An 11,938-nucleotide genomic window follows, 5' to 3' on the forward strand; every position below is an offset into this window, starting at 1 on the left:
AAGCCACTACCACAAACAGACGAAAACCACGTCCTTTCTGTTCTAAGCTCCAGCCACCGTGTGTGGTTCCAGGACCAGTGACTCTGGCCTCCCTGGTGCTAGTTACTGATGAGACCCTAAGCCCCATCCAGAATGGCTGAATCTGAACCTGCTCTTTAGTCAGATCCCCAGGGCTTCTGAGCATGCCACTGGGCTGGAGGAATTCCAAGGCCCCTCGCAGCCCTCGCTCTGTGATTTCGGCTCCATGAGCTCCCTCCACCACGAATGCACGGGGGTTTTAAGAGATGATGCAGCTCAGGGACTGGCTGTTTTTATATTAAGATGGCCATTTGTGTGTTTCCCTTTTTTAAGGTTTGTTGTTAATTAATTACTAGACATGTTTTCTCTGTATTATCTGTAAACAATTCCCTTAATTCTAATCCCAGTTATCCATAAAGCTATTCTCCCCAAAGAACTTGCGACAATTAAAAAAAATCTTCATGAACTCCACTTCCCAGTAAAAGTTCATGCAGATTCAAGTCAGAGGCAAAGACCCATCCGTGGGGTCATTTCCACTGAACTTTGACCTATAGGTGACTGCCTGAGTGTAGGTTCTTTATTTATCTGAGGGGAGGCTCCTTTATAAGTGACACTGAGCTCCATCAAGGATCATCCGATGTGGATAGCCTTCGACTCTCATCACTACTGGGAATCTGTCCCGATGAAATAACCCAAAATATGGTAAAAAGCTCTACAGGGGAAATATTTCCGTAACAGAGATCAATTTAACAACGTGAATGCCCAACAATAGAGAGGAAGATGGTTTTGTGTTAGAATATTGTTCACCACTTTAAAATACTTCTGTAAAACTGCTTTGAGGTTCCAACTACATGTATATGGCAAGAAATTCACAGAAAAGCTTGAGGAAGAAAAAATAGAAGACGTTAATAAAAGATAGTATCACAGAAAAGAACTCAACCACAATCCTGCCACTCTGTTTTTCAAGTTTTTTATATTTGCAAAATGTTAATATTTTAATTATGAATGTATAGATGCTTTAAATATAAGAATACCCTAATGTCACTGGGAACGGCATGTTTGTTTATACTACAGTGATTTTTCAGTGATTGAAGATTTTATTTAGTAATTGAAGAAGGTAGGAAGAAAACGTATGGACAATACTGTTTCCTGATGGCAGAGTTTCCTCTGTGTATCACCATGCCAAATCACTGCGTCTGTGATTTATTTTTTTCTAGCTTTTCTTATTATGGGGCAGCCACCCCATTTTTAAGAGTTATTGCTCTCCACACAATCAAGTATTTTCCTTTTGTTGCTTGAGTTAAATAGCGATCTGCTAATCCGTAATTTATTGAGAATTGCAAGCCTGCACTTTGCCCGTGTCTGCCCATGCTTTTGCGGACAGGGAAACTAGATTCAGAGAGGGCAAGCTACTTGCCTGCGCAAACACAGCTCGCAGGGGGCAGACACAGGATTTGAACCAGCTCTCAAGCCCCCAGCTGTGCTGCCCAGCCTCCGTGGCAGGGCAGGCGGCTGGCTGTCGGGAGGGCCTTGAGGCCTTGAGTTGAGTGGCTTCAGGGCTGTTGACTGTTCCTGCGGCTCATGGTACAACCATCAACTTGATGTTTGAAGGGTGAGGGCGGGGGCACTTTGAAAAGAGTGGAGGAAAGCATCCAGAGGGATCTGCCTTTTAAGAGGTGCAATAGAAACGAGAGGGCAGCCAGGGTGGCTGAAAGGCTGGTGGGTGGCCAGCAAGCCAGCCGGGTGTTCGGTTCCACCCTCAGATGACATTGTATATAGGACACGGACTTGGCAGCGAGGCCTGGAGCTGTCTGTGGGGCTCTGCACATGGCCTCCCTGGGAGGGCTGGTGGACCTGGCAATGCATCCCCTTCCTGCGGGCATCTGCGGATCATCTTCTGCTGGCTGGGGACAGGTCAGCTGGGCTGAGTCCTGGCTGCTGGGGACCGCACGATACTGCCCTCAGCCACCTTGCCATCCAGGCATTTGAGAACATGGACAGAGTTCTCAGACGGATTCCTGGAGCAAACCTTGCAGTCCTGACCTGGTCAGTGAGACGAATGAGCTTTCGGTAGGTGGGCGGCCAGCCCAGACCACACGCACAGCACCTTGTGTTTGCTGGGCACGTCCAACGGGACATGCACTTTTCAGGCCCTATTTTATGCAATCCCAACAAAAAATCCATGAGGTAGGGACCATTGCTCTCCCCAGTTTATAGAAGAGCAAACTAAGGCTCAGAATGGTTCCTTCACCCAGGTGGCAGTCTGGGCTGTGACCCCCGGCAGTGTGACCTGGGCTCTCAATGCTGATGTTTATCTCCTGTTTTTCCAGCTCTGCCAGTGGACAGCCTGGCTTGGGCTCCTGACTCTGACACTTTGTCACTCTCCAGCAGCCTGGTCTTCAGCGATGGGCTGGCCGCTGTCTGCCTCAGTTTCCTCATCTACCAAATGAAGCTAATAATAGTCCCTCCTCCTGGGTTGTTGTGGGGGTCAAATGAGTCTTTCCACATATGATGATATAACAGGAGTAGAAAACTCCTGGCATCTGGCAATAACTCCGTAAAGGTGGTTATTAATACAATTATTATTATTTACTGTCAAGCCTCATCTGTTACGTTCTCCCCTTGTGAAACTGAATCTTCCTTTCCTTCCATCTCCTCTGATGTGAAATGTAGATAATGACAGTTGGCATCAATGTCACTGAGTGGATGGGACACAGAACACAGAAAGCCATTGTTTCAAATGTAAGTCTCCGCAGAAACCTCTGGGCCAGCGCATTTTTATTCTAAATATTCCTGCTGTCTTTAGATGCACTTCCTGGTCCTTATCTGGAGCATGATTCTCTCTGAGAATGATCATGTAGCCAACATATTTAAAATTCAACATATTAGACAGCCTGGCAGTTGACACAATGAGGGATGTTTTTCTAAGTACTGGTATTTAGTGGTGAAACTGGGGGAAAATACTAAGTGAAGCTTAGCGATTCTCTTGTTATAAAAGAAAAGGAAATTGCCTTCCGTTTAGGCTGAAGCAATTTTCGGACCGTGGGAAGGGGGCAGCTCAGTAGTGAGTTCTTTTTCAGATCGTATTGGCTTAGGAGTTGTTACATCCAAGTTGTGACTTCAGAACAAAAGAAACTGAACTTGCGTTTTGCCAAGTTTAAGTTGGTGTCGCCTGGTTCCAACAGGTCCCAAGGAGAAGTGGTGCTTGCATTTGGCTCCCGTGACCTCTGTGTTCCCCAACGGGGGCTGTGGTCCACAGCGGGAAGCTCAGGGGCTGGAGCAGGAGCAGAGAACGTCCAGATGACCGTGCGTGCCGCCGTCCACTGGGCTTTCTCATTAACCCGTGGTCACACCGTCCAATTCATCAAAGAAAACTGAAGCAAGGGGACGGAACCGCCACATGCACGGGTGCAGGGGAACCCCTGGCTTTGCTAATTAGGGTTCTCTTCCCATCTCAGTTAGGTGCTGCCGTCTGAGCAGAAAAGCTAAGAGGGAAGCTGGGATTTTCCAGCCAAGCCCGCCTCACAGGCCCACGCGTGGTCACTCCTAAGCATGTGGCGTAAACAAGAGTCATTGTCTGTTTGGTGGTGGGATTCCTCCTCAGAAAGCTTGCTGTGGTGCCACCAGGGAAGCTGGAGGGGATTTAAGCCCCTCCGAAATCGAGCTGCAGATGTTGCCTTGAACTGGGCGCTGCTGTTTCTTTGCTGGGAAAGGTTTTCTTCCTTGAGCGGCTGATCTCTTCCTTCATCAGAATTATCAAGGTTCTGGTCAGCCAGTTCCTCTCCAAAACCACAGCCATTTTCAGGAGACAGAAGCAGCCTCGGTTTATAAGGGACCGCTGAATGGCTTTATGGCATGCTTGGGAATTACAAATGTCAAATCAAACAACATGAAATTGTGCCCTTCTTTTGTGTGCGTTCATTAGAAGGACTTGGAAAACCAAATAATGAGGTATCGGTATTTGTTTTTTATACAGAAACAATATTGAAAAAAAGGCCCCTCGATGAATTCGTAAATTAAGGCAAGGAGATGCTTACTTAAAATGTTGAAAGCCCCCACAGATCTAATACTCCAAACCAAAGATTATATGCAGCACTGATAGTAGATTTTTTCGTCCTATCTAAATATGGAAAAGTATTGTATATTATATTGACATTTAGGCTAAATCTTTCCCTTATAAGGTGTTTGACATAAACAGCTTTTATTATGTAACTCTTCAATAGAAGGCATACACACATTTCTTAAAGGTCCCAGCTGCTATTGTTATCACTGGAGGCATACAATTGGAATCCCAACTTCCAATATCAAATTTTAGCACAAACCCTATAAAATGTATCTTGTCAGAATGTGCCAGAACCGCTAAGCTCTTTTCGGCTGAACAAATTGCAGCTGGTGTCCTTAAAGGTCGAGAATCAACTTGCTGTATCCTCAGGGTTTAGGCAGCAAATTGGTCCCAGTTTTCACCCTGCCGCAGGGCTGGCTGGGGAGGGCAGGGGTTTAGATTAGCCGTGGCCTAGGCCATTTGACGGGGTGACACGAGCCTGCAGGGCCGAGTCCAAGGCCCGGAGATAGGACCAACCGTCAGGAATGCGAGGAATGTTTTTCTTCGGACTCTATCGAGGCACACAGACAGACCATGGGGATTCTGTCTGCAGTGACAGCCTTAACATTTGCCAGAGCCCTGGACGGCTGCAGAAATGGCATTGCCCACCCTGCAAGTGAGAAGGTAACGTTTATTTTTGTATTTTTTTCTCTGTCTCCCATATACAGACTGTAGAAAGACCACCAAGTGTGGACCATTTTTTTTTCCACCATGATGTACAATTCACATTTGTTAATAAAAAAAAGTGCCCGAGGTCATCCACCTAGACTTTTTTTTTCTTAAACAGGAAACGGGTTTCAGATGTTTATATGTTGAAAAGTAAGGCTACTAATCTGTTTAGCCATTTAACAGGCCCTGGCTAACTCTCTCGTACCTTTTAATGTTCAGACCCCATAGAATGACATTAATTTTTATCCCTCTTGTTATTTAGAATTAAAAAAAAAAAAAAACAGAAAAACACTTTCAATAGTCACCTGCTTTTTTGGGACAGCTCCAGTGGAGGTTAAAATAAATGAATCTGGTGGTTTCATTCAGTTGTGCTCTTAGCTGCACCGGTGCTGTGCGGTGGGTTTGAGTATTCAATACTCTTAAGCAATTCTTTAACATAGAGCGTGATCTCGTGTATTTTCATGTGTCTGTATCCACAAGTGGGTATCTGTTGAAGCAACATATTTAGATGAACAGTGAAGGTTCACAAATGCACATACTTATTCCGTCTATAGCAAGGGTGGGAATCGGTCTGTTCAGTACTTTTCTTTGGATTTTCTTTGGGTCAGTGTGATGTTTTTCACGTTTCTTCTTGATGTTTGGCTGTGCTAGGTAACAGAGAAAAAGCATTTCCCAGGGAGCCTATGATCGCTTGAAAGGGCTTCAACTTGATGCTTGGAAATAAAAAATTTTGTTTTATTTCTGCCATTTTTTTCCTCATCCCAGGACCAGTAATTTTAAACAGTTGTTGGTGGTGCAAACGTTTCCCTGTTTAGTGCGGCAAATCAATGCTATTTTTACCCTCTTGGGGAGGTTTACATATCTATAGTACAGGGAGAAAAGAGCACAAACGGGAAGTTTGGATGCTTTTTAAGGGAATTTGTTAGTATTCAAATCATTGGCATAAAAGACTATTTTAAACATAGAGTTCAAAGCAGAAGGAATAACATTATTTGCTAAAGCTGGATCAAATGGTTCCCCCTTTTTAACCCACCTGCGTTTGACCAAATGCTTTACGTTTACCGATCTTGCAAGGGTGCAAAAGAACTATTCTTGGAGAATTTCGTTACGGACAGAAAACCAGCTAAGTTGAAAGGAGCTCTTAAAATTTCAGCATCAGTATTTTCAGGATTGGTAAAAAAGTTACTTTCAGGATCAGTAAAAAGTTATTTGCAAAAATTAAACATAGACAAAGAATCATCTTTTACTTCACTACAAGAATCCTTCCCTCGCTCTCGTGTGTGTGTGTGTGTGTGTGTGTGTGTGTAGAGAGAGAGTTCTATGAGGCAAAAAATACATTTTCTTGCTTTTTCATCAGAGTACCAGAAGTGGCTGGAGAAAAGATGAGTACAAGTGTAAAAATGGATATGTTAATAAATGTCCAAACTCCTTTAAATGGAGGTGAGGTGGATATGATAAAACAAATTTTGAAATCTATGTTTTTTTTTTTAATCAAAAAGGCAATATTTAGTGTCTTGGGGCATGTTTTAATTCAGCATTCAAATTATGCCAGGCATAGGTGTCAGGGACTCCCCGTGGAAACCCAGTTACAAAACAATAACACCGTCACCTGCGTTGAAATGTGAGCAAAAATAATAGAGTGGTTATCTCGAGAAAGCGGCTCCGGAAAAATGCCTCCCTTAAAATGGAAGCACCCGGCAGAGGCTGATCTGTGGGGCTGGGGAGAAATGGAGCAGTCGCCATCACTCCAGGCTCATCTGTGAATCCCAAATTCCATTAAGAAAAGAAACTGCTTAGCAAGACCCCTTTGAAAAACCCTGGGGTGCTAAAGGAGCAGAAGGAAAGCCCGGCTTAGCATCCACACGGCCACCAAAGCTCGGAGGGCAGGGACTGCCTGGAGGATCTGATCTGATGAGTGGATCCATGAGAGAGCAGGGCAACTGCACTTAATGCCCATTTCTCCAACACGGACAGGGCACCGGGAAACATGGCTAACGTGGTCACTCAGCCTTCCTTTGTGGAATCACAGGAGAGGAGCCTGCTTTGGGCCAGCATTTACAAAAACTGTCTTTTTGGCCCCTGGACCCTGATGAATAGAAAAACGCTGCGGTCTACAAGCCCACTGCAATCGCCGCGTCAGCTCAGAGCCGAGATGCTTCCCAAATGAACACCTGGATGGTGTAAATCACCCCGACAGTAAACACTTCAGGCCAGGACGCAGGCTGCAGGCGGGGTGGGGTGGCATCCTCCCACCCGGCTGGGGTCCATAAACCAGGCGCTGGCCCTGCGCTAATAAATGCTCCTTTCACAGCAAAAGACCCCTCCTCCCAGGCTGGGATCACAGTCTCTGTAGAGAGGGTGCTCAGATAACCGACAGCATTTCTTCCACCCTCACCACTGCCCGACTTACCCCGGGCTGGTATCAGGGAGTGTTGTCAGGCGTTTATGCCCTTATGAATGGCTTTACGATACCTCGAGAGGGGGACCAGGGCCACGGGCTTCATGGTGGCTATTTTCCGAAGGTGGCATGAGAAGATAAAACCAAATTCAAGGTTTGCTTTTTAAATATCATGCTAGTAAAATCAGAATAGTAATGACGGGAACCAAAGGATCGATCTGATGTGTTCCTAAGATTAGTGGAATCTACGGTGGCATTCCCTCTTGTAAAACACATTGAACTCAAATATTAAAATAACTCTCCGTCTTCTTGCTGCTGTCTCAAAATCCTTGACTGCTAATGGATGACCACCCATTTGGTGTATACAATTCTTATAAAAATCCCCGAATAGGGGAAAAGCAGCGGGTAGAAAGCAGAATAGATCTAGAAAAAGAACACCTTGGGAATTTCTTTGCATTCGGATGCTGTACTTTAAAAAATAAAGTCTCTCCGTATAATTATCCAGTTAGGAGGAGTCTTTTAAATGATATCTTTTGTCTTCAGCCAGACAGATGTGAGGACGTACAATGTAAACGTTATGCAGCAGCTTTGGGAGAGGCTTTTTATGGCTCTGTTTCTTTCCACTCACAGCACAGACTCGAGAAATGTAGGGAACTCGAGAGCAGCCACTCGGCCCCAGGATCAACCCAGCACCGAAGAAAAACAGCCAGGAGAAATTATTCTTCAGCCTGAAATGAAGCCGGGATCAAATGGTTGCTGATCAGAGCAAATATTTAAATTGGAAAAGTCAAATTGAGGATTATTAAATAAAGCTTGTTTAATATGTCTCAAACAGAAAATGTCTTTTGAAGAGCATTTTAAACCCGATATTAAAATCTGGCCGAGTGCATGTCCCAGGGCGTAATTGGTGAGCACAGGAATTTGGATCCTTGCAAGAAGTGTGGTATTCTCCCTTCACAAGGTGTTTTTTTCCCCAATGTGTAAAATGAAAGCAGAAAGGTTTTTAGGTAGCTATTTAAAACTGTTCATGCAACATAATAAATATAAGACAATTGACCCGTGTTTTAATGTTTATCCGTAAGACGAAGTGCAGCCCGGCTGGTGCAGTGACGCAGGCGGCTTGCTGGAGCCGAGAACACCCACGTGTGGGCTGATGTTTTCCCACCACGGTGTAGTGGGTTAGCAACTGACCCGTGCTCCCACCAAACCGAAAACCACTCTCTAATGGGCTTTACGGTATTTACATTTTGAATTTTATTTATAGGACACCAGATGTCTATGTTCAAAAGAAAAAAAAAGCATTTGGAATATAAAATCGCTTCCCTTCCCCACATTTGTTAGCTGAGGAGATATTTGCCTTCCCCCCTGCAAGGCGGCAGTGTCCAGCAAGCCAGTTCTGAACTGGGGTTTATGGTCTCCTTGGAGGTTAGGGAGATGGGAGACTGAGCATTTATTCCCATTTTCTGTGTGACCACGGGCGTGCCTTTATTTCTGGGCCACGTTTTCTCCTGAGACTCTTTGCGTCTCTCAGTGACCACCCTCTTACTCATTAAACTCTTCTGACACAGAGGAACGGAGCTGGGCAGAAGCTCAAAGCTAGACCTTAAGAAAACTGCTTAAGATCTTACCCAAAAGCCGCAGCGTCCGGCTGTGAGCTGGGGCAAGCAGATGACTATGTCTTTCCTGCTTCATCCCTGAAAGTGGTCTTAGAATAAAAGTGCTTCAAAAACACAAGTGGATATTTTTATTCACTTCTTTACTGTTTTCATTGTCAAATAACTTCAGAACATGCAAACCCAACAAGGCACACAGCCCAACAGCCCTCCCCTGACTGATCTGTCTGAAACTGCCAGTCACGTCTCATCTCCAAATCACACAGAAGATTCACGCAGCACCAGGGCTTCTCCCCTCTTCCCAGGTCTCTAGCCCAGATTCACTCCTAACACTGAACCTCTCCCAGGGCCCGTCCAGGAGATTGCCTCCCCTCCCCACAACACAGATAGATGAGCAGCTTATTTTTCAGTCCAGACCCACTCCAGAGGTTCGGCCTGATTCCTTCCTGTAAGTCCTACCAGCCAGCGGTGAGGGCAGCACATGAGATCACCCTGCGGACGGACTTTAAAGTGCCGCAGAGAATGGTGGATAGGGAGCAGAGGCCACTGCAGAGCACTCTCTAGGGCCAGGTGTATTCCAGGTGCATTCTGCATGTCACCTCCATTAACCTCCAGAGGTGTCACACCCTCTCTTCTTAGTGAGGCTCCTAACCACTGTGCCTACTGCCCGGAGGGACAGTGGCCCTGAAGAAGGACACCGAAAGCTTAGGGGTTGTGCAGCCACACCTGCCACCTGGCCGCTCCGGCTCCGAGGGCTCTGGAGAGAATCACCAGTCCCCAGGCTAAGTTCTGGCTCCCCCAACTTCTAGCTGAATTTCCATACCCACTTCCAAAGAAAACAGGCTAAGGATTCCTTCCTGATTTACTTTGAAGGTCCTTATGAGGCCAGAGGGGAAGGTGTAGTGGCAAGTGTGTGAGGACAGAAGCTATGAAAGTCTGAAGCCAGGGTGGGTGGGCTGTGTGTTTAACGACCCTCCCAGGGCCTGGAGGCCAGAGCTGGAGGCCAGGCTTGAGAAGGGCCTAAGGGCTGCCTCAATTAATCAGTAAGAGCCCAGAGAAGCCTGTTTTTTCTTCCCTGCTGTGGCTGTGAGAATCTTACACCTCTTGAGCATCAAAAGAGAGAAGCAGAGAGCCAGAGGAAGGTCATAGCTGCAGCACTCAGTTTGTTGCAGGCCTGGGACACCAGGAAGGGAAACCAGAAAGAGGGAGATGAAGGAGGTGAAGATGGGGCTCCAGGCAGGCAGATAAGAAAGCGGTGGAGTTGAAAAAGCTTTGGGGCTAGAGACTTGGGGAGAGGGGAGAAGCCCTGGTGCTGTTAACAGCCAGGCAGAGCTGAGAAGATGAGGCAGGGTCAAGGGAGGAGGCGGCAGGCGGTGCTCTCTGGAAAGTGCACGGATGAGGAGAGTCTGGGTGGGTGGCTGGGGGAGGTGGCAGGGATCTGCCCAATTCTCCTGTCGCTGGCGCTCACTTCTGCTGCAGAGACCTTTGTCTCCTGCTGTTCCTAGCCCAAGGCTCTCATCCCAGGCCCAGCAGTTCTCATTCCCTAGAGAGTTTTACAGCACAGATGCCCCCCAGGGATTTAGAAGACCCTGAGGGCATGTGGCTTCTTTCTTTCTTTCCTTCCTTCCTTCCTTCCATCTTTCTTTTCTTTCCTTCCTTCCTTCCCTCCTTCCTTCCCTCCCTCCCTCCCTCCCTCCTTCCTTCCCTCCCTCCCTCCTTCCTTCCTTCCTTCCCTCCCTCCCTCCCTTCCTTCCTTCCCTCCCTCCCTCCTTCCTTCCTTCCTTCCCTCCCTCCCTCCCTTCCTTCCTTCCCTCCCTCCCTCCCTCCCTCCCTCCTTCCTTCCTTCCTTCCCTCCCTCCCTCCTTCCTTCCTTCCTTCCCTTCCTCCCTCCCTCCCTCCTTCCTTCCTTCCTTTCTACCAGCTCCCAGGTAATTCTGTGTGCAGCCAGGGGTTGAGAACGGCCCTAAGCCTAAACTTCTATATTCAAACTTACGAAATACGCTTCCATTTAATGAACTGGAGACTTCTGAGGTTTTGTTTCTCTGTCTTTAATTCCTGCTCCCTAACGGTGCCCTGTCAGGATGGGGGCTTACCCTGGTCCAAGGGCCACAGCAGCCTGCGCGTAAAGCACCACTGCAGACTACTTGACAGCCGGGACGTGGTGTGAGCTGGGTAGGGGCGCTTGGGACTGATTCTTCGTGAAGCAGAAACGCTGTCAGCGTGGGAGAGGTTTCCAGGATGCTCGCCTCTGTTCTGTCCCCTTGTTTGTGGGTTGGGTCTGAAGGAAAGTGAAGCGGCCCCTGGTTATCTTGTGCTGGTCCCTACCCTAGTCCCAGGGCCTTGCTGTCCAAACCAAGAGCATGCACAGGACTGGCCCAAAAGCGACCTCAGGAACGCTCCCTCTCATCAGCGTGGGGCTCTCTTTCCTAGTAAATGCAGAAAGACAAAACAAAAGAGAAAACTTAAAAGCCTTCTGGGAAAAATTCAAACCTTGTTGAATTAAGATGAATTCCAGCTATTTGTTATAAGTATTTACAGTGCTACATTGGCCCGCTTTTCTGTAAATCACAAACCTCTTCAATGACAGCTAACATACAAATATATTTGGAGAGAGAGAGAGGGAGAGAGAGGAGAGACAGAGAGAGGGGGAAAGAGAGAGAGAGAGAGAGAGAAGGTCTGGTGAGTCAGGCACCATTTCAGGAGCCTCACATCGGTTAATGTATTTTGCTGTGTCCACCACCCTATGGGGCACGTATTTTTTGTGCCCATTTTACAGATGGGGTAATTGAGGCCCAGAAGACTTGCCCCAAGGTGCACAGCTAGTAAGTACCAGAGCTCAGATTCGGCCCCTGACCTCTGCAGGGCAGTAGTGCTGAGAAGAGAGGAGGGTACTATTATTAAATTGGAAAACGTGATGATTATTTAAGAGAGTTTCTTAAGTGGTGTCCCTCAGAGCCACAGCCCCAGCCAGTTCTGCTGCTCTGGGAGTCACTTTTCCTTTCTGAGGCCCGAGTTTACTCTTCCATAGCTGGGATTTGCAGCGCCTGCTGTGGGGTGGCCCCGCAATGTGGAGCCCGCTGCACCTCTCTCCCCTGTGCACCCGCCCAGGCCTCCAACACCGATTTCCTCCTCTATTCT

General features: G+C 47.1%; 1 long non-coding RNA gene across 1 annotated transcript; it reads left to right on the plus strand.

The window, feature by feature from the left end:
• Window positions 1-3,836: 3,836 nt before the first annotated feature.
• On the plus strand, window positions 3,837-8,026 carry LOC100599165. Its single transcript, XR_177963.2, has 2 exons — window positions 3,837-4,744; window positions 7,818-8,026. It is a non-coding gene; the product is annotated as an uncharacterized LOC100599165 (long non-coding RNA).
• Window positions 8,027-11,938: the final 3,912 nt, after the last annotated feature.

Source organism: Nomascus leucogenys, chromosome 2, assembly GCF_006542625.1.
Source record: "Nomascus leucogenys isolate Asia chromosome 2, Asia_NLE_v1, whole genome shotgun sequence".
In the NCBI taxonomy this organism is placed as follows: Eukaryota; Metazoa; Chordata; class Mammalia; order Primates; family Hylobatidae; genus Nomascus; species Nomascus leucogenys.